Below are 19,792 nucleotides of genomic sequence, written 5' to 3'. Positions count from 1 at the left end.
TCATCAAAAGTGAGGAATTTGCAACGGCGTGAGTTTGAAGATGGCCATGATTTATTATATTTTGCCGCTTTGGTTACGGAGCTTAAAAAGCGACGTCAAATCAATTGCTGGCGGTTTGGTGTTTCTTGTGTCCGTCCATCCGGCGACTGGATCAGTCGGAATAGCCTTTGAATCAAAGGATTTTCACATGAAGCAGGTATTTCCTGTATTTAAAAGCCCGTGAGAGGGGAAAGAATGGCATAACTTGAAAAAATCGGTCTATACAAAAAGTGGGATAGTTTTCCATCGATTATCACCACTTCACTTCTTCGCGAGTTTCTTCTGCTATTAATTTTTTTTTAACTTTTTTTTTTTTTAAGTTCATAAAAATGTGGAAAAAATACACGCTGAAACTCGTAAACGGAAGCCACTCTTGCTACTAGGACTCATCACTGAAGAAAAAATATTTAAAAAAAACTTATAAGGATGACCCTACTTTGCGATATTTCGATTATCGCAGCCATGTTTGGTCTCCATTAACTACGATATTCGAGGGATTACTGCAAAACCAGAATTTTGTGAGTGCGTGCACTACAGCGCTTTTGCCAAATGTTCCTATCCGCAAACACTAAAACAGCCAAAAACGCACCACCACTGTCAAATATTGAAAAAAAAAACACAAATGCCTGAACTGGAACAATACTGATAAATATGCAGATGCCACCTTAGTTTACAAAATCTTCCTACACAAAGCTCCTCCTCCACTGCAAGAATTTGTACATAAAAATTCCAAGACATCAACTTTGGCTGGCTCTATAGGTGACTGTGTAGTTCCCTTCAAAAAGAGTGCTAAATTAGCCAAAGCAGCTTCTCTGTTCATACCTGGAACTCAATAGTAATTAGCTTACGCAAACTCCCGTCTCTGAACCTCTCGGCCAATCATCTTAAAGCCTGGCTCGGCTATTAGACAAACAAAATTGCAATCACAACACTGTCTAAAACTGCTAAGTTCACCAATAGCTATTTCCAAATTCACCTTTCAATAAAAGAGGCATCTGAAGTCACATCCTTTAATTCTTGCAAGAAGAGAATAGATCCACCCACGTGTCCGGTCAAGATCATTCTAAATAACTCCATGTCTCTCTCGCTAACTTATTCATAAGATTTTAACACCATGTCCCACAGAAGTCTAAACATTTTTAGAGTCTCATAACAATTTATCTCAGTTCTCAAAACAATTGTAGGTCTGTCGAATCTTCCCAAGAGAGTTTTGATGTGAACCATCCCGAGAAGCCGATGCTTCCCAAAACAATCCACAGTTCGATGTGAACCATCTTGATGCCCAAAACAATTCACAGTTCTCTTGATGCGAACCACAGTCCTGACTTTTGCAAGAGATGTATTAAAATGCCCTTTGTATTAATGTCAATAACTCTAAAATTAAAGCAAAGCGTTCTTCGTTGCAAGCACATATATAATGATTAATATTGATACACATTTATAATAATGATAAACCTAACAAAAACTGTGCTACGTAGAAGTGTCGTAGTTTATCTTCAACCTACACAAGACTAAAGATAAAAAATTAGCCGTCGGCTACAATCTTACATATTGACATATGTTCATTAACAGGAATATAGATATTTGTTGTCCCTTATTAAATAAATCAAAGTCAAACCCTAAAATGACAACAAAGTGACGCAAAATGAAGTCAATAATTGAAAAAAATAGCCGTCCAATTCACTTAAACTAGCCCCAAACTATGCGCAGAAATGATTTTCCATAACAATTCTTCTTGGCCCGCCGCCATCCCGCCAACTTCTTTCAAGGGTGTGCTGGCGAAAATGACCCCGAAACAGATTCGAAAGCTTAATGTACTGTAAGTGGATGCTAACCCGGAGGCCATGTTGTTCCCAATGATGATTTTGTCGCTGGCAGGTAGACAGAAGCCCCCAACGGGCCGACTTTATGTCGTCTGCGGAACGGAGCCAGCTCGGAAACGCAGACGGGAGCACAAAAAAATAAAAGCGCTGTTGGCACAGCTTGGTTCGTATCGATCTGTCCAGTTTGAGTTTCTTTGCGAAATGCGATCTAAGGACAGAAGCAAAAGGGCTTATTTAAAAGTCTCCCTTCTCCATATTTATTGATCCCAACACACTTTAATTGAGCTTTTTAAGCCACTACGCGCTTCCATTTCTTTTTATAAACATCCATTCTTTATCCGTTCGTCCTCCTTTCGAACCCGTCTACGCTCAAAATGCCCTTTTAGTTTGAGTTTGAGTTACAAACAGTCACCGTCACCTCTAGAGGCAGCCCTTGTCGATGTGTTGGAATTTTTTTGTACAAAATCTTGCAGTGGAGGAGGAGCTTTGTTACGGAAGATTTTGTAAATGAAGGTGGTCCCAGTTGAGGCGTTTGTGCGTTTTTGTTTTTCTGTCCAATGCTTTCAGAGCTAGCTTATAAATGCTTTCAATTGGTTTTAGTATTGTCTTTCAGGCCGATGACTAGCTTGTTAGGCTAGGCTTGTAAGTTGTTGTTGTTTTTTTAATCCATTTCTGCTGGCCATACGTTGCCAAGCATTACCCATAAAAAATTTGTTTTTTCTTCCTCTTGGCAAGGACTCGTTTTATCTTGGTCAGCTAGGAATCGAGCGGATGGACTCAAAGGAGGACAATCCCATTTAGCGATGACACGGAGAAACAGAGATGACACGCCGTCCGATTTGATTGCGAGTGGATAGAGTCCCGCCCGAGCGGCGGAATGAAAGATGGCTGTCGTTATTGTTTGCTGTCATAACTCGGCCTGTAAATCTCTCTCTGAGTGGAAACGGAGAGGAGGAGGAGGAGGAGGAGGAGGAGGGGGGCTCGGGAAGGGCTCGAGGGGGGTGAATTGATTCTCTCCTTGTACTTCATCTTTTCTTCTTGGTGGACCGCCAAAAGGATTGGAAGCCATCTTCATTACGTGTCAGTCAGTCTCCAGGAAAAGGCAATGTTTTGCGGTCTTCGCTTCACTTCTTAAATGACATTGATTCCATTTGTGTTCTCTTTTGTTTCTTGCTTTGTTGGGTTTTTTTTTTCACTAATTACTCGTCTCTCGGCTGGCCGTCTAGTTTTAACCTTCAAATATTCAATCCATCAACGACGGTCCATTATCGTTGTTGCCGTCCGACTCCGAGCGGCGCCGATCCGAGTCCAGGACGCCGCCTGTGGTCGACGGTCGGGTGAAATGACGCTGTTTGGCCGATCCGTTTTTATTTTCATAGTCGGTCCTCACAATTATCTGTCATCTTGAAAAATCCCAACTACACTTAAACATATCAAAGACTGTCTGTATGTACCAATTGAAAGCATTAATAAGCAAGCTCTAAAACAGGGGTAGGGAACCTATGGCTCGGGAGCCACATGTGGCTCTTATGATGGGTGCATATGGCTCTGAGCTAAAATATGGAAACCAGTGGTGAGAAGAGAGCCGAGTCCCGAACGCACCAATAGGAATGTCACGTCGGGACTGTGTCATTGATTTCAATGACTCATTTGGACAATTGTTCAATTCCGACAGAGAAAATGAGGACTTTGATGGATTTGTGGGTGATGATGACGTGAGTACATTGTAAAATGGCTAAATAAAGTACAACCCAACTCAGTTTTGCTTCTGTTGCCTTTTTAAAAACGTGTTTTAGCATGTGTCCGTATGTTTAAGCTGGTGTATGTTTTGCCATGCCTGGCTGCGTCTTTAAAAACGGTGCGTCCTTTGTGTGTGTAAAATACAGATATAGCAATCGTTATTGACACTGCGGCTAAAAATACAATGCGCCGTATACTCGTGAAAATACAGTAATTAAAATCTACATTTTGTTTCCTTTTGAAATGTACAACAAATGAGGAAAAGACATTTTCCCATACTAAGATAAAAAACTCAAATAAACATTGTTTCGGATCTGTAAAAAACGGTATATTTAGGGCTTTGGATCCAGTTCTTTTAATCCGATTTAATTTTATTTTATTTATTTTAAATCAGAATATTATATCTAAAATGGTCTGGTCCACATGAAATCGAGTTAATGCGGCCCGCAAACCAACCCGAGTTTGACACCTATCGGACCACTTCCGGCCCACGGACCGCACCTTCGGCACCCCCGGTCCAGGACGTCGTTTCTCATGCGACGACGGCGATTCGATTCGCAAGGTAAACGCCGATGAAAAAAAAGAACCGAACGGCCGGTCGGTTTGCTCATTTACGGAGGACGTCTATTTTCCAAAAGTCATTATTGGACTTGTCAGGAGAAGGTCAGCCCCCGTCCCCCCTAACACACGCGCCCCCCCGACACGGAGTTGCAAGCCGCCGGGAGGAATTTAGTATGGATCGCCTTCCGCAACACGGCGAGCTCAATTCCGGCTGTCATCGAGCTGTAGGAGGCAAAAAAAAAAAACGCATTACCAAGCTGGATAATATGCTTTATTATATCGTTTCTACGTCGGCTCGCGCCGTCCTTGGGGCGACGAGAAGAGCAATTACGAGGACGTCGGCGTCGAGTGGTTCCACGTACGCGCGCGGGGGCGACGCCACGCCAACCCACCCGCCGGCATTTACCTCTCAAAGTCAATACGGCCTTAATGTGCTTTTTTTCAAAGTCGCGGCAACGTTCAAAACCAGATGAGCTCAGCGAGTTCATCCGACACGGGCGCACGCTAACCCCGATTTCCTGTTAGCGGCGGGCCTTGGCGAAGTGCGGCTGGGGATGACATTTTAACCGGGATGGCTGGCGTGGCTATTTTGGCGCGGAGCCGTTTGGACGGCGCCTCCCATAGGTGAGGTATGGGATGGTTAAGCTTTTATTTTACTGTTTTTTTTTTACTGATTTCGCTTTAGGGGGATGATGGAAGGGGAAGACAAAAAAATATTGAACACCATGGAAGAGGATTTAGGACCACTGAAGGAAAAAATAAAGTGGGCAAAATTCTGAGTTTTAAGTCAGAATTGTGACTTTATTCTCAGAATTCTATGGAAAAGGATTAGGGCAAGTGAGGAAAAACAAGATTCTGACTTGAACCTAATAGAATACTGACTTCAAGTGGGATTTGAGACTTCAAGTGGGATTTGAGACTTCAGGTCGGATTTGTGACTTCAGGTCGGATTTGTGACTTCAGGTCGGATTTGTGACTTCAGGTCGGATTTGTGACTTCAAGTCGGATTCGAGACTTCAAGTCAGATTTGAGACTTCAAGTCGGATTTGTGACTTCAAGTGGGATTTGTGACTTGAAGTCAGATTTGTGACTTGAAGTCAGATTTGTGACTTGAAGTCCGACTTGTAACTTCAAGTCGGATTTGTGACTTGAAGCCGGATTTCTGATTTGAATCTAATAGAACTCTGATTTTTACGGAGGGACATTTAAAGCCAGTGAAGAAAAACAAGCTTCTGACTTGAAGTCACAATTCTGACTTCAATTCCTTCTCCAAATGCTGCCTGGAATCTCCACCTTCTCACTTTATTGTGCAGAAGGCGATTAGGGAAGAAAAGAAAATGGTGGCCAAAATTCTGACTTGACTCTCAAAATTCTAGGGAAGAGAATTTGGCCTATCGATGTAGAAAAAAAACCAAGCCAGCCAAGCTGTTTTGTTTTATCACCACAAAACAACAAAATAAACAAGATTGCCACTTATTAAATGAATTGCCAGAGTACCCGATTAGTATTTAGAATCCTCAAAACGTTGTGACTGAAACTAAAATGGGCAAATACGTGATGGAAACAACTTTCAGCCTTCATTGTATTTTTTAAAAACCAATTAGAAAAAAAAATCCCCGTCCTCTTCCACAAACGTCCAATCGGGACTGAGGGCCAGCTTTTACAATAATTCCACCGTCGGAATCTCGGTCCCTCTCCGGAACAGCAAAATATGGTCATTTTACATTTTGCGATAAGAAAAGCGGACAAAAGACCAAAACAAATATTCCTTGATCAGTAATCTCCCGTTTTCATTTTTCCCCGGCCCGCCTTCTACTTTCCCCCGATGCAATCTTTCCGCAGGTGTGCGACACGCTAGATAGAAAAACCCTGATAAGTAAACAAGGAACGCGCCGGTCCGCCGCCGCCGCCGTTCCCGACGATGTTCATCTCCTTTTTGCAGAATCAATTCCGCCTTTTATCTATTCGATTTGAATCAGCGTCTCGCGGGCCGACGTGGGGGGGGCGGCAGCGCCTCGATTTTGCCGTTTCGCCGGTTAGCGAGCAAATTGGGGACGTACGGCGGTTGGCGTCTGGCCTCCGCTCTCGGCGAGTCGGTCTCTCGCGGACGAGATACACGCAAAAAAGCGTGGAAGCTTTGAAAAGGAGTTTCGGCAGAGGGCAATCGGTGGATTTAAAAATTAGCAGAGCTAAATGCATTATAAACTGGAGTGAATGCCAATACGGTGATGCTTTGATGGAAAATTTCTCTTTTTTCCTATCAGCTAAGTCCAATGACCCTCCCCCAAAAATACATTTTTTTTGTCTATGGAAGAGGGCGGAATACTGAGTTTAAATTCACAGAATTGTGATGCCGGTCTCAGAATGCTAACTTGAATCTGGGACTTCGGACTTTATAATCAGAATTCGGACTTTAAAGTCAGAACTTGCACTTGAACATCTGACTTGAAAATCAGAATTCTCACTTGAATTTCAAAATTCTGACTTGAATTTCAGAAAACTGACTTGAAATTTCTGACTGTAATTTCCCAAATTTTGGACTGGAATTTTTCCATATTCTGACTGGAATTTTCCCAAATTTCTGACTGGAATTTCCCAAATTTCTGACTGTAATTTTCCAAATTTCTGACTGTATTTTCCCAAATTTCTGACTGGAATTTCCCAAATGTTTGACTGGAATTTCAAAATTTCTGACTGGAATTTCCAAATTTAAAATCAGAACAGTGACTGGAATGGTTAACTCTCAAGTCAGAATTCTGACTTTATTCTCAATTCTACGGATAAAGATTAGAGCAGCACCCTCCCTATCCAAAAACATATTGGACGCCCGCCGCCGTCAGCAGCATTCAAACGCCATCATTCACTCGCGGCCCTCGCGAATCTCGCGAATCTCACAAGAGCCCACATTATTACCACAATATTATTTCAATCTTTCCATCCACGAGCACAGCTACCTTTCTGTCTTTCCCGTATTCCCAGTCATGGTTGGCAGAGGTCCCCGAGGTAATTACCGAGATTTTCAGACCGTGATTTGGGAGAGGCCACTCTCTCCACCAACCATTATTCTCCAGATCAATTGCTGTGGACGGAGCAGAACACACACTCTCAAAAGCACAGAACAATTAAGACTTGCACAGGGGAAACACACACACACACACACCAAACGACACTACACACACACACACACACCAAACGACACTACACACACACACACACACACACACACACACACACACTGTGTATCATCAAATCAAAATTTGGCAAGTAATTGCCATTTTCAAACATTTTTTTCTTAAAAAAACAAAAGCTCCAGGGAGCCACTAGGGCGGCGCTAAGTGCAAGATGCTAAACAGCCAGGCCAGCTTTTTCTAACTGCAAATTCTTTCAAGTAGACAGAAGGTACAAACTTAATTGCAAGACATTAAAACCTAGCAAAACTAAAAAAATAGAACAACAACAACAACACAAATTAAACCAACACAGTGACCGAACATTAAGACAATGCAGACCAGTCCCAGCCCCCTCCCCTCTAAAATGGCTTCCGGGGTTGGAGGGAGGGCCCCACTCCCAAGACACACCCACTTTAAGACTATATGCAAATGTACAAGTGGGTGTCACTCAAAACCTCCAGTAGCAAGATGAGTTTAGAACCAAAGGTGCCATTTTATCAACAGTTGGGAACGTGAATGTCGTGTTTTTATGCGCATATAAGCCCTACCCTTGATTCAGTCATTTTTTTGTCCGTACAAATGCGGCTTATATGCGAGTAAATATGCTAAATCACATATTCAACTCTATTCTAGCCACAAAAACGATGGTTGGAATTTCAAAAATAGTCTCTAATATCTCATCTCATTTTCTGAACAGCTTTATCCTCATTAGAGTCACGGGGAGGGGTGCTGGAGCCTATCCCAGCTGACTCCGGGCCAGAGGCGGGGGACACCCTGAATGTCTCCAGCTAATCGCAGGGCACCGCAAAACAAGACAACCCATCATAGCTCGGGACAATTCATATTTTTCAACCAGCTAGCCTAGCATGCATGTTTTGGGCTAGCCGACCAGTCTATAACACATTCACCGATAGTATAATGGCTCAAAAATGCATTGAAAATGAACGACATTGACATCTATTTCTTACAGGAAAACAGACAACCAATCATAGCTCGGGACAATTCATTTTTTTTTTAACCAGCTAGCCTAGCATGGACGTTTTGGGCTACCCGATCAGTCTGTAATATATACACCGATAGTATAATGGCTCAAAAAGGCATTAAAAATGAACGACATTGACATCTATTTCTTACAGGAAAACAGACAACCAATCATAGCTCGGGACAATTCATTTTTTTTTAACCAGCTAGCCTAGCATGCATGTTTTGGGCTAGCCGATCAGTCTATAACATATTCACCGATAGTATAATGGCTGAAAAACGCATTGAAAATGTACGACATTGACATCTATTTCTTGCTAAGGGAAGAATCTTGCTAGTAAACGCGTCTTAGCAGAAAATATTAACAGGTCAGATGTTTTTTTGGCACGAAATCCAGAGTGTTTGACAAATATTTGAATGGGAAATCATCCCGAAATGGAAAGGCAGCATTTTTCACGGCTAAGTAGGCAAGGCGGTGCGAAAGGTGAGCTCCCCGCTAGTGTTTCAAATCCATTTCGACGAAGGTAAATGATGAAAATGGGATTCACGGGGCTGCGCTCCGCACGACATTGTCACCCGTGATTCATATTTGGGCAGCCCGCGGCATAACATCACGCGTGGCGTTGTTTTACTTTGACATTGCAGGCAGAGGAGCTGTTAGGGGAAAAAAAAACGGGTCATTTTCAAAATCGCTGGCGTTGCCTTGCGTGGCGTGCCTGGGATGCCATTTCCGAAAGTAGAACAAGAGCCACATTTGGGGGAGGATGGTAAAACGCCGCTAAAAATAGAGATGGAGAGCAAATCTCTGGCTGGATTTCAACTGCGGTCAAGAGCGTCGCACGGAAAGACAAATTCCACCTTGTTTGTGCATTACGGTAATGCGAACTTCAGAGTGAAAGTCGATTGGGAAAATTGGCACGTACCCACCGTTCCACTTTGGAGATATTCGAGACTTCCCAGACTCCAAGTAAAGTACACGCTGTCAATATCTGATGCAGTATTTGTCCCTAAAATGACTAATACTACTTTCAACTGTTTCCAAAAATAATACCCATGCATTTTTGCACTTTTGAGAAATCCGACACGACCACAAGACTTCAAGTAAATGGCTCCCATCAGAATTTGATGTAGTACTTGAAAATAAAAGTACTTTGAAAATGACTTGCAATGACTGACCATCACACCCGTTTTCCCCAAAAATTATTAAAAATAATCACGCATATTTTCAAATGTAAAATAGATTAGATTAGCCCTGAAGTACTCCTACCAAAATTTGATGTAGTATTTGTACTTTGCAAAATACTATGACCACTGTCATTTCACGTTTTCCAAAATTAATTCAAAATAATCAGTGGAATACCCACGCATTTTTCCACTTCAAAGACATACTAAATTACCCAAAGACTGGAACTAAAGTCCTTCAAAACCTGATGTAGTAAATTTGAATTAAAGTACTTTGCAAAATACTACCATGCCAATAAAAAATGATCTTGGAAATACCTCTGCATTTTTCCACCTCTGATAAATACTACACTACTCCCAAAAAGTACTCCCTTCAAAATCTGATGTAGTATCTGTCACTCAAAAAAAACAAAACTATTATTACTGCCATTCCACCCGTTTTTCAAAATTATCTTTAAAAAAAACAACCAGTTTCTTTACAAAAGTTAGCATCTTTTTTTCTGTCCTTAAGCCCCTCCCAGTCCAACTGACGGACGCCTATCGCCGTCAATGGCCGGCCCGTCTACGTACAAGCGCGTTGACATTTTTGCGCATCCCTGCATGCAATTTTGTCTATTATTCCTTCCCTAATAAGACTAATTAGGCTGCTCCTTTTAATTAAGGCGCCCTTGATGGAAGAGGCGATTGCCTGAGCGAACGCTTGCTCGTATCTCGCCACCGCCGCCGAAGGGACGTGTTAATCAGATACTTAATCCCGCCGATCCTCGCGCTCGGCGAGTGAGTCAACAAGATGTCAGCTCGGGTTTGATGCCGCGCTCTGGCGCTTTTTAAATTTGTCGTCACAAACACGCCTTCGGGGACCCAAGGGCGAACAACAACCACAATATTTGAGTCATTCCTTTTCTGAGCTGCTGTCTCCTCACAAGGGTCGCTGGGGGTGCTAGAGCCCAGGGTACCAGGCACAAAACACCCTGAATTGGTTGGCATCCAATCGCAGGGCACGGGGAGACAAACAAGCAATCCTCTGTAGCTAGGGGCAAAGTATAGCATCAGTTAGCCTAGCATGCATGTTTTGGGGATGTGGGAGGAAACTGGAGAACCCAGAGAAAACCCACACAAGCCCGAAGAGAACATGCAAACTCCAGGACCGACCTGGGATCAAACCCGAGGACCCCAGAACTGCGAGCCCGGTGCACGGTTTCCTCCCACCTCTCCAAAACATGCATGCTAGGCTAGCGGTTTGAAAAATATGAATTGTCCCGAGCTAGGATTGGTTTTCTGTTTTCTTGTGCCCTCCGATTGGCTGGCGACCAATCAAGGATGTTGCTGGGGTAGGCTCCAGCACCCCCCACGACCCTTATGAGGATAAGCGATTCAAAAAATGAATGAGTGAAACAACCGTACGAGTATTTCGTTTTTATTTAAAGTAAAGAAAATTTTGTGACGGTTCGTTCATTGGCCCCTCCCAGTCCAACCGGATTGGACGTCTATCGCCGTCAATAGCGTCAACTGTGAAGTGAACTCGCCGGCGGTGCAGCTAACGGGAGAAAATGAGCCAATGTTTCTGCCTATCGACTTTCTGTTTTGGTTCTATAATTGTTGCCATGGAGCATAATTAAAGTTCATTATTCATTCTCGCGCCTTCTCCGTCTTTTGCTCTCTTTTTCTCGCCGTGGGAAAGTAATTATATCCGCGTGCGCCCGTGAGACGGCTGTGCGGCCCCATCCGCTGATGAGACCAGGCTCGCAGAGCGGATGCAAAGAAATGGAATATATTAAAGCGCCGGCCTTCCCACCAAGACGCGCACACGCGCACCTTGAGCCGGTTCTTTTGAAACGCCGTCGCGGGGACATGAAAGACCTTTCTTCTTTCATTCGCCTCGTGCTTTTCCTTTGGGGAATCGAACGTGGCGCTCTGCGTTAACGGCAACATCGGATCGACGAGACCGTTTCCGGCGGCGAGGACCGGGCGGAACGTGTCATTCGCTTTGGGACTGTCGGGTAAATAAGGTAAAAGAGAACAGTTCATTCTCGACGTGGGTCGGGGGGGTGCTGGAGCCTAGCCCAGCTAACTACAGGGACCCGGCGAGGGACACACCAAATGTGCGAGGAAAGCGGAGTACCCAGAGAAAATCCACGCGAGAACATGCAAACTTTACACAGTGAGGACTAACCTGGGAATCAAACCCACGACTTCAGAACTGTGAGACCGCTGTGCTACAACACTTTGCACCGTGCCGCAACACAACTTCAACATGTAAATTGGTACTTTTAAACAAATAATCATTCATTTTCTGAACCGCTCATCCTCACAAAAGTCGCGGGGGTGCTGGAGGCTATCCTAACTGACTTCCGGCACCGGGGGGGGACACCCTCAATTGCTGGCCAGCCAATCGGAGAGCACAGGAAAACAGTAAAACAACAGGAAAACAAAACATGCATGCTAGGCTAACTGGATGCTATATTTTGGCCCAAACTACAGACGATTGCTTGTTTGTCTCCCCGTTTTTCAACCAGCTAGCCTAGCATGCATGTTTTGGCAATGTGGGATGAAACCAGAGTACCCAGAGAAATCCCCCCCCAACCCTAGAGAACACACAAACTCCCCACCAGGCGAACCCACCTGGAAATCGAACCCTCGACCCCCGAACTGCGAGCCGGCCACACTCCCCACTCCACCACCGCACCACACCACAACTTCAACACATAAATCGTTACTTAAAAAAAAACACACACATCTTAGTCTCATCTCCCGATGGCGCAAATTTAAGCGCAACATTGCCAACGTGTCCTCCATCTTCAAGCTCATTTGACGCAGGCCTCATTTCCATGCCGTAAATGAAAGCACGGAAAGCACGCACCGCCGGCCCCGCCATTAAAAGGGACGGCGGCGCGAGAGGGGAGGCGGAATCTTTAAAGCGAAAATGAATAAGGAAGCGGGTAGGAGATAGCTCGGGGAGGTGCCGGTTCCACCACCACCACCACCACCACCACCACCACCTTCTGCCACCACAATTGGGTCGGCGCGAAGGAGCGGGAATCACAGCATCAGCATACAAACATCTCGGTAATGAAGCTCCAGCGGTCCCGGGTTTTAACCAAGCAAACCTATCCATCTCCCGCATGCATTATTCACCACGCGGCGACATTTTACCGCCCAGCGCGCCCGACAAAGATTGCTTCCACTTTTTATTTATCTGTTTTTCATCCGCTGCCTTTGCCTTCCTTCCGTCTCGTCTCCTCCGTCTCCTCCTCCTCCTTCCCGGCTGCAGCTTTTCAATTAAATCAAGGCGAGCTCAGGCGACACTAAATCTGTGCGGACGCGCGACAATTAGACCGCCAGACGGACAAAAAAAAAATAGGCGGACGGGAAGGAAAGTCCGTGGAGGTCAAATGCAGATTTGGGCTCGTGCGTTTCGTGTTCAAAGTCGCGTTAAAGGTCAAGAAGCCACGTGGGAAATACAACTGTTGCAGATCTGATCACATAAATCGAGTACCGTATTTTCACGACTATAAGGCGCACATAAAAGTCTTACATTTTCTCCAAAATATAGACAGGGCGCCTTATAATCCAGTGCGCTTTATATATGGACCAATACTAAAATTGTTATCACGATAAACTAAAATAAATCAGTGGACAGGGTACACCATCCTCTACAGCTCTCACAACTACGGCAAGCAGCCCCTGAACGACTCTACTATTTTCCCCGTAGAAAAAGTACTGCGCAGTGACTGCTGGGATATGTAGTTCTTTTGTCAATACACCCAATGGATTGTGGCCTGGACGTCGACATCAACACAGCTTTACGAAGCACGGAAGGGAGCTTTGGAATAGTTACGCTAGCTACTAGCTAGCTACTATTTGCGAATGGATGGTGGCCGCCTGGACGAACGTCTAAAACTCAGCGTTTTCGATGACTCATTTGGACATTTGTTCAATTTGGACACAGAAAATAAGGACTTTGATGGATTTGTGGGTGATGATGACTTGTGTACATTGTAAAATGGCTAAATAAAGTACAACCCAACTCAGTTTTGCTTCCGTTGCCTTTTTAAAAACGTGTTTTTAGCGTGTGTTAAGCTGGTGTATGTTTTGCCATGCCTGAATACGTACGTCTATAAAAACGGTGCGTCCTTTGTGTGTGTAAAATACAGAAATAGCACTCGTTACTGACACTGCGGCTAAAAATACGATGCACCGTATAGTCGTGAAAATACGGTAGATAAAACCCTTAACAAAATGTATTTTGACATCTATAAATGAAATTCAAGAAAAAAAACGTATCTTGCAAAAAAAACTCACTTGCTCGGGCCTGCCATTGCTCGCTCAGGGCGCCACCATCTTACCTAGGGATGACAAACTAGACCGCTACGGACACACTTCCTGGTTGTACTACTCACATGACCTCCTTTTTGAATGTGCAATCTAGCAATTGATTTTTACAGTCTCTCAGACATAGCACGTGCGATTTTTCTTAAGATTTTCCCTTGAAAGTTACACATTTGTACTCCCTATTAAAACCATGAACAGGGAGGTGAAAATTGTCAATCAGGGGGCGGCTTATACGCGAGAAATAGTCAAATTCAACCATTTTAAGGCCATTTTAAGGGTCCGGCTTATACGCGGAGGCGGCTAATATGCGCGTATCTTGCAAATCAGGCAGACAACACAATCATATGGTGTAATTCTATCATAATTCATATGAATTTCAAAGCAGATATAGGCTTGTCAGGTGACAATAATCCAATATTTTAGGATTCACAATCACGGTTAAAATGAAAGGACGGTAATTCCAATATATATTTTTTCGATGGTAACCCGGTTTACTGTCCTGAATGTCATTTCCTCTTTTTTTTTTCAGGCCAAAGATTAAAGTTGTTTATGAGCACTCTTTTTGTTTCACTTATTGGGAACGAATTGGTGGTGGCGTGCATTCAATGTGCAATCCACCAATCGATTACGGTATCTCTGAAATAGCACGTGCGATGATTTTTCTTAAGATTTTCCCTTCAAAGTAACACATTTGTACTCCATATTAAAACCATGAACATGGAGGTGAAAATTGTGAATCAGGGGGCATCTTAAACGCGAGAAATTGTCAAATTCAACGATTTTAAGGCCATTTTAAGGGTACGGCTTATACGCGGAGGTGGCTAATATTCGAGAAAATACGGAATTTTGTGCTCAGATCTGATTCCGTTCAATACTCGACATTTTCCAGCTGGGCGGGCTCGCCAAAATGGCCGCCAAGCGCCTCCAAATTGTCTCTTGCTGAAAACTCACTTTGCTAGTCACCCAGGTTTAATCGGAGGCCATCGGGCGGGTAAGGCCGTTCGGGAGTGGAGGTCAAACTGCGGCTGGAGTTGCGGGAGATTTATGTCTCTTCTCTGTCCTTGCGGTGATGGAATTTTGCTATGATGTATCTTGTATATTAAACTTTTATCTATTTGCTCTGTAAACATTACTCAGAGCCGCGTTCTTCTTCTCTTCTTCTTTGACCTACAACGTGAAATTGGACTGGCCGCTCGCAATTTTACAACCGGGTAAGCTTGATCCATTCCACGTGGGTAGAAGGTCAAAGGTCACTGCTTTTGGATCATCAATCTGGTTAAATTATTTTTCCCCCACTTATTTTAACCATTTAAAACAAGTTGACAGATTTGCGCAAGATTATTAGAGTTTTAGGAAATACTATCTTTTGTTCTTAAATGAGCCCATACATCTAAAAATTGGTCGTTTTTTAAACACAATAACAAAAAAATGGAATATTTAGAGCAATATCTATTTTTATGTTGAACATTTGTGATAGGCTTACTTAAATCTCCAATATGATGTTAATGCGGCCCGTTAATGTCAATTTGGCTAAAATCTAATGTCATTTTTCTATACTGTGTTCACTGGAGAATATTTATTTATTTTTTCTTCTCCAAAAATTTGGAAATAAGTAAATATTAAATTCCTTTGTATTTAAATTCAATATAAAAATGGAAAAATAGCATGTACTGATTTCCCCTTTTTTATTCATTAAAAATTCAAACTCAGTAACCAAGTCAAATTATAGAAGAATATAAAAAGCGCATTTAGCAATTTCCTCAATGACGCTCCATTTGCTCATCAATGACTCAATTAATGGAGGCAAATTAGCCGCTAGCCATTTAGCCCATTTTGACTGGGAAGGTTCATCCCCTCCCAGTAAAAAGTGGCAAACAAACGAGTTAAAAAAAATAATAATTAAAAAAAAAAAAACAGCTCTACAAAGGAAATCGTCGAAAGACAAAGATGAGTTTGACACCCCTGGACTCATCGGACAATGTTTTTGCAAGGTACGCTGCCCTTAAAAATGATTAAAGGCTAGCCTCTGATTTGAAGAGATTGCATTAGCAAAAGAAAGAAAAAAATGAGAGAAGCAAACGGCTGAGTGAGATTACAGAAAAGTCATAACCCACATTCAATTACGGCCTGATTGCATTTCTACTGGTGTAATAGCCTACGCTTGAGAATGGTTTCATATTTCAAAAGCCAGGCCAAAGACTGGCCTCATTAGCAATTTTTCTTTTTCCTCCCGCACGCCACCAACCAATTCGTTCCCAATAAGTGAAACAAAAAGAGTGCTCAGAAACAACTTTAATCTTTGGCCTGAAAAAAAAATATGAGGAAATGACATTCAGGGCAGTAAACCGGGTTACCATCGAAAAAAATCATTGGAATTACCGTCATTTCATTTTAACCGTGATTGTGAAACCTAAAATATTGGATTATTGTCACCTGACATGCCTATCTGCTTTGAAATGCATATGAATTATACCATATGATTGTGTTGTCTGCCTGATTTGCAAGATACGCGCATATTAGCCGCCTTCCAGTATAAGCCGGACCCTTAAAATGGCCTTAAAATGGTTGAATTTGACAATTTCTCGCGTATAAGCTGCTCCCTGATTGACAATTTTCACCTCCATATTCATGTTTTTAATAGGGAGTATAAATGTGTTACTTTCAAGGGAAAATCTTAAGAAAAATCATTGCAGGTGGTATTTCTGAGATACTGTAAAAAGCAGTACAACCCAGGAAGTGTGTCCATAGCGGTCTAGTTTGTCATCGCTAGGTAAGATGGCGGCGCCCTGAGCGAATAATGGCAGGCAGAAGTAACTGAGTTTTTTGTAAAATGTTTTTTTTCTCGAATTTCATCCATAGATGTCAAAATTAATTTTGTGTAACGTTTTATTGGTTTATTTTTTCCTCAAATTTGAAATAAATCACCGTATTGGCCGCATTGTCTTGTGTTATGGTGTTTCGTTAAGTCTAATTTTTGCGCGTATAAGCCACACCCTGCATTCAGTCTTTTTTTTTTTGTGACAAATATGGCGCATCTGCGAGAAAATACGGTAATTACACGTGACAGGTTAAATTATAGAAGTAATATTTTCCAATAAAGTACAATGGAAAAACTAGTACTAGCCTTTGGGTATAATAGTACTAGATATCGGACTAGTAAATATACATTTGGGGCGCATCTGACAAGCAGAAAGAAATGTCATAATAAACAGTCATTTTAAGTGATATCTAGAGTGAAACAAAGAACAATATCATATTTTTATGTATTCTTTTCAAAGCCATAGCATTCATGGTGCATCCGTTTTACATCCCACGTCTCAAAAAAAATAAAAACTTCTCATAAAATACTGTATACACAACCAAAAATGGGAGTGCACCAAAAACTCCCATGTGGCACATTAAGATTACCGTTCACCCTATAAAACGCTCCCATTCTTATTCTCCGCGTCGAAACAGCTGAACACGACAAGTTAAAAAATAAAAACCACAAAACTACCGAATCTATCCGTAAAAATAAGGAGCCTATAAAACACCCAACGAGGACCCATCTCGCAAATATGAAGCAACAAAGAAATCTACACAGCAATTGGGGAAAAATAAACAACCGATATGGCAACACCCGCACAAACCCACCCCGATCTTACCCCCACGGCAAAAAAAAAGTAGCGAACCGCTCAATCTCTCGCCGGCGTAAAAAAAAGGCAATATAATCTGTCACATTGCAGATATCTGTCAACGTTGCAATAGCGGGAAATAAAAGTCGAAACCATTATGTCACAACGGCTATAAAACAGGCACTCAGGGGGGCAACAACGCGGAATGCCACGTCACCCCACACTTGGCACGTGTCATAAATACACAAAGTGAATATGTGAGAACGAAGACGGCGTGTTGTTGTACGCTAAATCCAGATAGCAATTATCTCTGTGCTGTCATAAGTTGTAGCACGGGCGCTAAGTGGCTTTTGGGGAGATTCGAGGTACAACATTGGAGTCTTTCTCGTCCCTAACGTGCACGTTAAGTGGCGGAGGGGAGACGGTGAACTCTGCTTGAACTCGGGGTAAAACAGAGGTGAGTGGCACACGCGAGGCAGGCACGGAAACACGCAAGCGAATTATGTTAACCTACCGTAAAGCTGAGCTAACGCACGCCACGGAAGCACAAAGGCGATGGTCTAAAGTGACGAAAACGAACAGAACTGACCTTCGACGTGACGTCAACGCTAAAGGAATTTGGCTAACATTGCTCTAGATCATATGTGTCAAAGTGGCGGCCCGGGGACCAAATCTGGCCCGCCGCATCATTTTGTGTGGCCCGGGAAAGTAAATGATGAGTGCTGACTTTTTGTTTTAGGATCAAATTAAAATGAAGAGTATAGATGTATATTACATTTCCTGATTTCCCCCCTTTTAAATCAATAATAGTAATTTTTTAATCCATTTTTTCAGTGTTTTTAGTTCAAAAATCATTTTGTAAAATCTAAAAAATATCCAAAAAAAGCTCAAATAAACATTGTTTTAGATCTATAAAAAACGGAATATTCACGGCTTTTAATCCAGTTGTTTTAATCCATTTATTTAAAAAAAATCTAAATATTATATCTAAAATGGTCCTGCCAACGTGAAATCAAGTTGACGTTAAAGCGGCCCGCGAACCAACCTGAGTCTGACACGTCCTCTAGACCGATCGCCCATATGAAATGTGATTTGACTGATTTGGAAATGCTCTATTCATTATTAAAAATTTAAAAAAAAACATTTTTTTACGTGGCCGAAACGGAATGAACTGATAAATCTCGGCTGGAATTTTAATCAATGTTTTCTGACGGGATGAAAAAAAAAAAACGTTAGCGAAATACACTTTTGGGCATTGTGACGTTTGGATAAACGATGTTGCTAGGTAGGCATTTGTGGTAAAATGTTGGCGTTAAATGATTTATGTGTAACTTAGTTTGACCCCGGTTCACTGCCTCGGCAAGTCTCGTTGGCCAACTTGCCCTTGAATGTTCACCGAAAGCTATTAGCCGCGGCTCATCGAACACGTGCGCGCGGGTGAACCCGCAAAAAGAGTGAGCTATGGGAACGCTGGCCGATATGATGCTTCTGCGACGGTACGGCTGCGTACATGATCTCTAGCGAACGTAAAATTGCCGAGATCGATGGTGTCGGGGCTTTTTATGTCTTTGGCGAAGGGCGTATTCGCATCGTAAAAGTACAGCGTTCGCTTTGTTTTTAATCGGTTCGTTTATAACAGACAATGTTGTGGCGGTTTTTTTAGGTTTTAGTAGCCTGACATGTTACTTCCCCCTTTTTTGGAGTGTCACTGGCTAGTAAAACAAAATTAAAAATACCATTGTTTGTTATAAACGAACCTAGCAAAACATATATAACAAGACAAAATGAACTTAGTCCAACTATTATACAGAGTTAGCTTTCTTTGGTTCCTTTTCACATTGCAATTGACAACCTTGACAACAAACCCACGGCACTCGGACGTTTGGTAGAACGGACGCTTGGTAGAACGGACGCTTGGTAGAACGGACGCTTGGTAGAACCGACGCTTGGTAGAACGGACGCTTGGTAGAACGGACGCTTGGTAGAACGGACGCTTGGTCGAACGGACGCTTGGTCGAACGGACGCTTGGTCGAACGGACGCTTGGTCGAACGGACGCTTGGTCGAACGGACGCTTGGTCGAACGGACGTTTGGTTGCCGGGTTGTTACTGTTGAAACCATCTCTCAAAATTATAATCATGAGAGAGAGTGAGTTTAATATCTAAATATCTAATATCAAAATATCAAGAGTAAACTCTCTGTCATAATTTGAAAGCGAGCAAACCTGGCGACCAAACGTCCGTTCTACCAAACGTCCAGTTGACCAAACGTCCGGGGACCAAACATATTTTGACGAAAGGTCCGGTCACGCAAACCCACGCATATCCAAACGACGTTCAAAGACTGGGTA

At 42.8% G+C, this 19,792-nt stretch overlaps 1 long non-coding RNA gene across 2 annotated transcripts in view; it reads right to left on the bottom strand.

Annotated features, from left to right (window-relative positions):
* The window catches only part of LOC144085444 (uncharacterized), a 68,205-nt gene that overhangs the window by 16,665 nt on the left and 31,748 nt on the right, over positions 1-19,792 (bottom strand). The window lies entirely within an intron of this gene.

This window comes from Stigmatopora argus, chromosome 12 (genome assembly GCF_051989625.1).
Source record: "Stigmatopora argus isolate UIUO_Sarg chromosome 12, RoL_Sarg_1.0, whole genome shotgun sequence".
NCBI lineage: Eukaryota > Metazoa > Chordata > Actinopteri > Syngnathiformes > Syngnathidae > Stigmatopora > Stigmatopora argus.
Note: the sequence above shows the minus strand (reverse complement) of the source record. Positions and strands in the feature narration are given on the sequence as shown.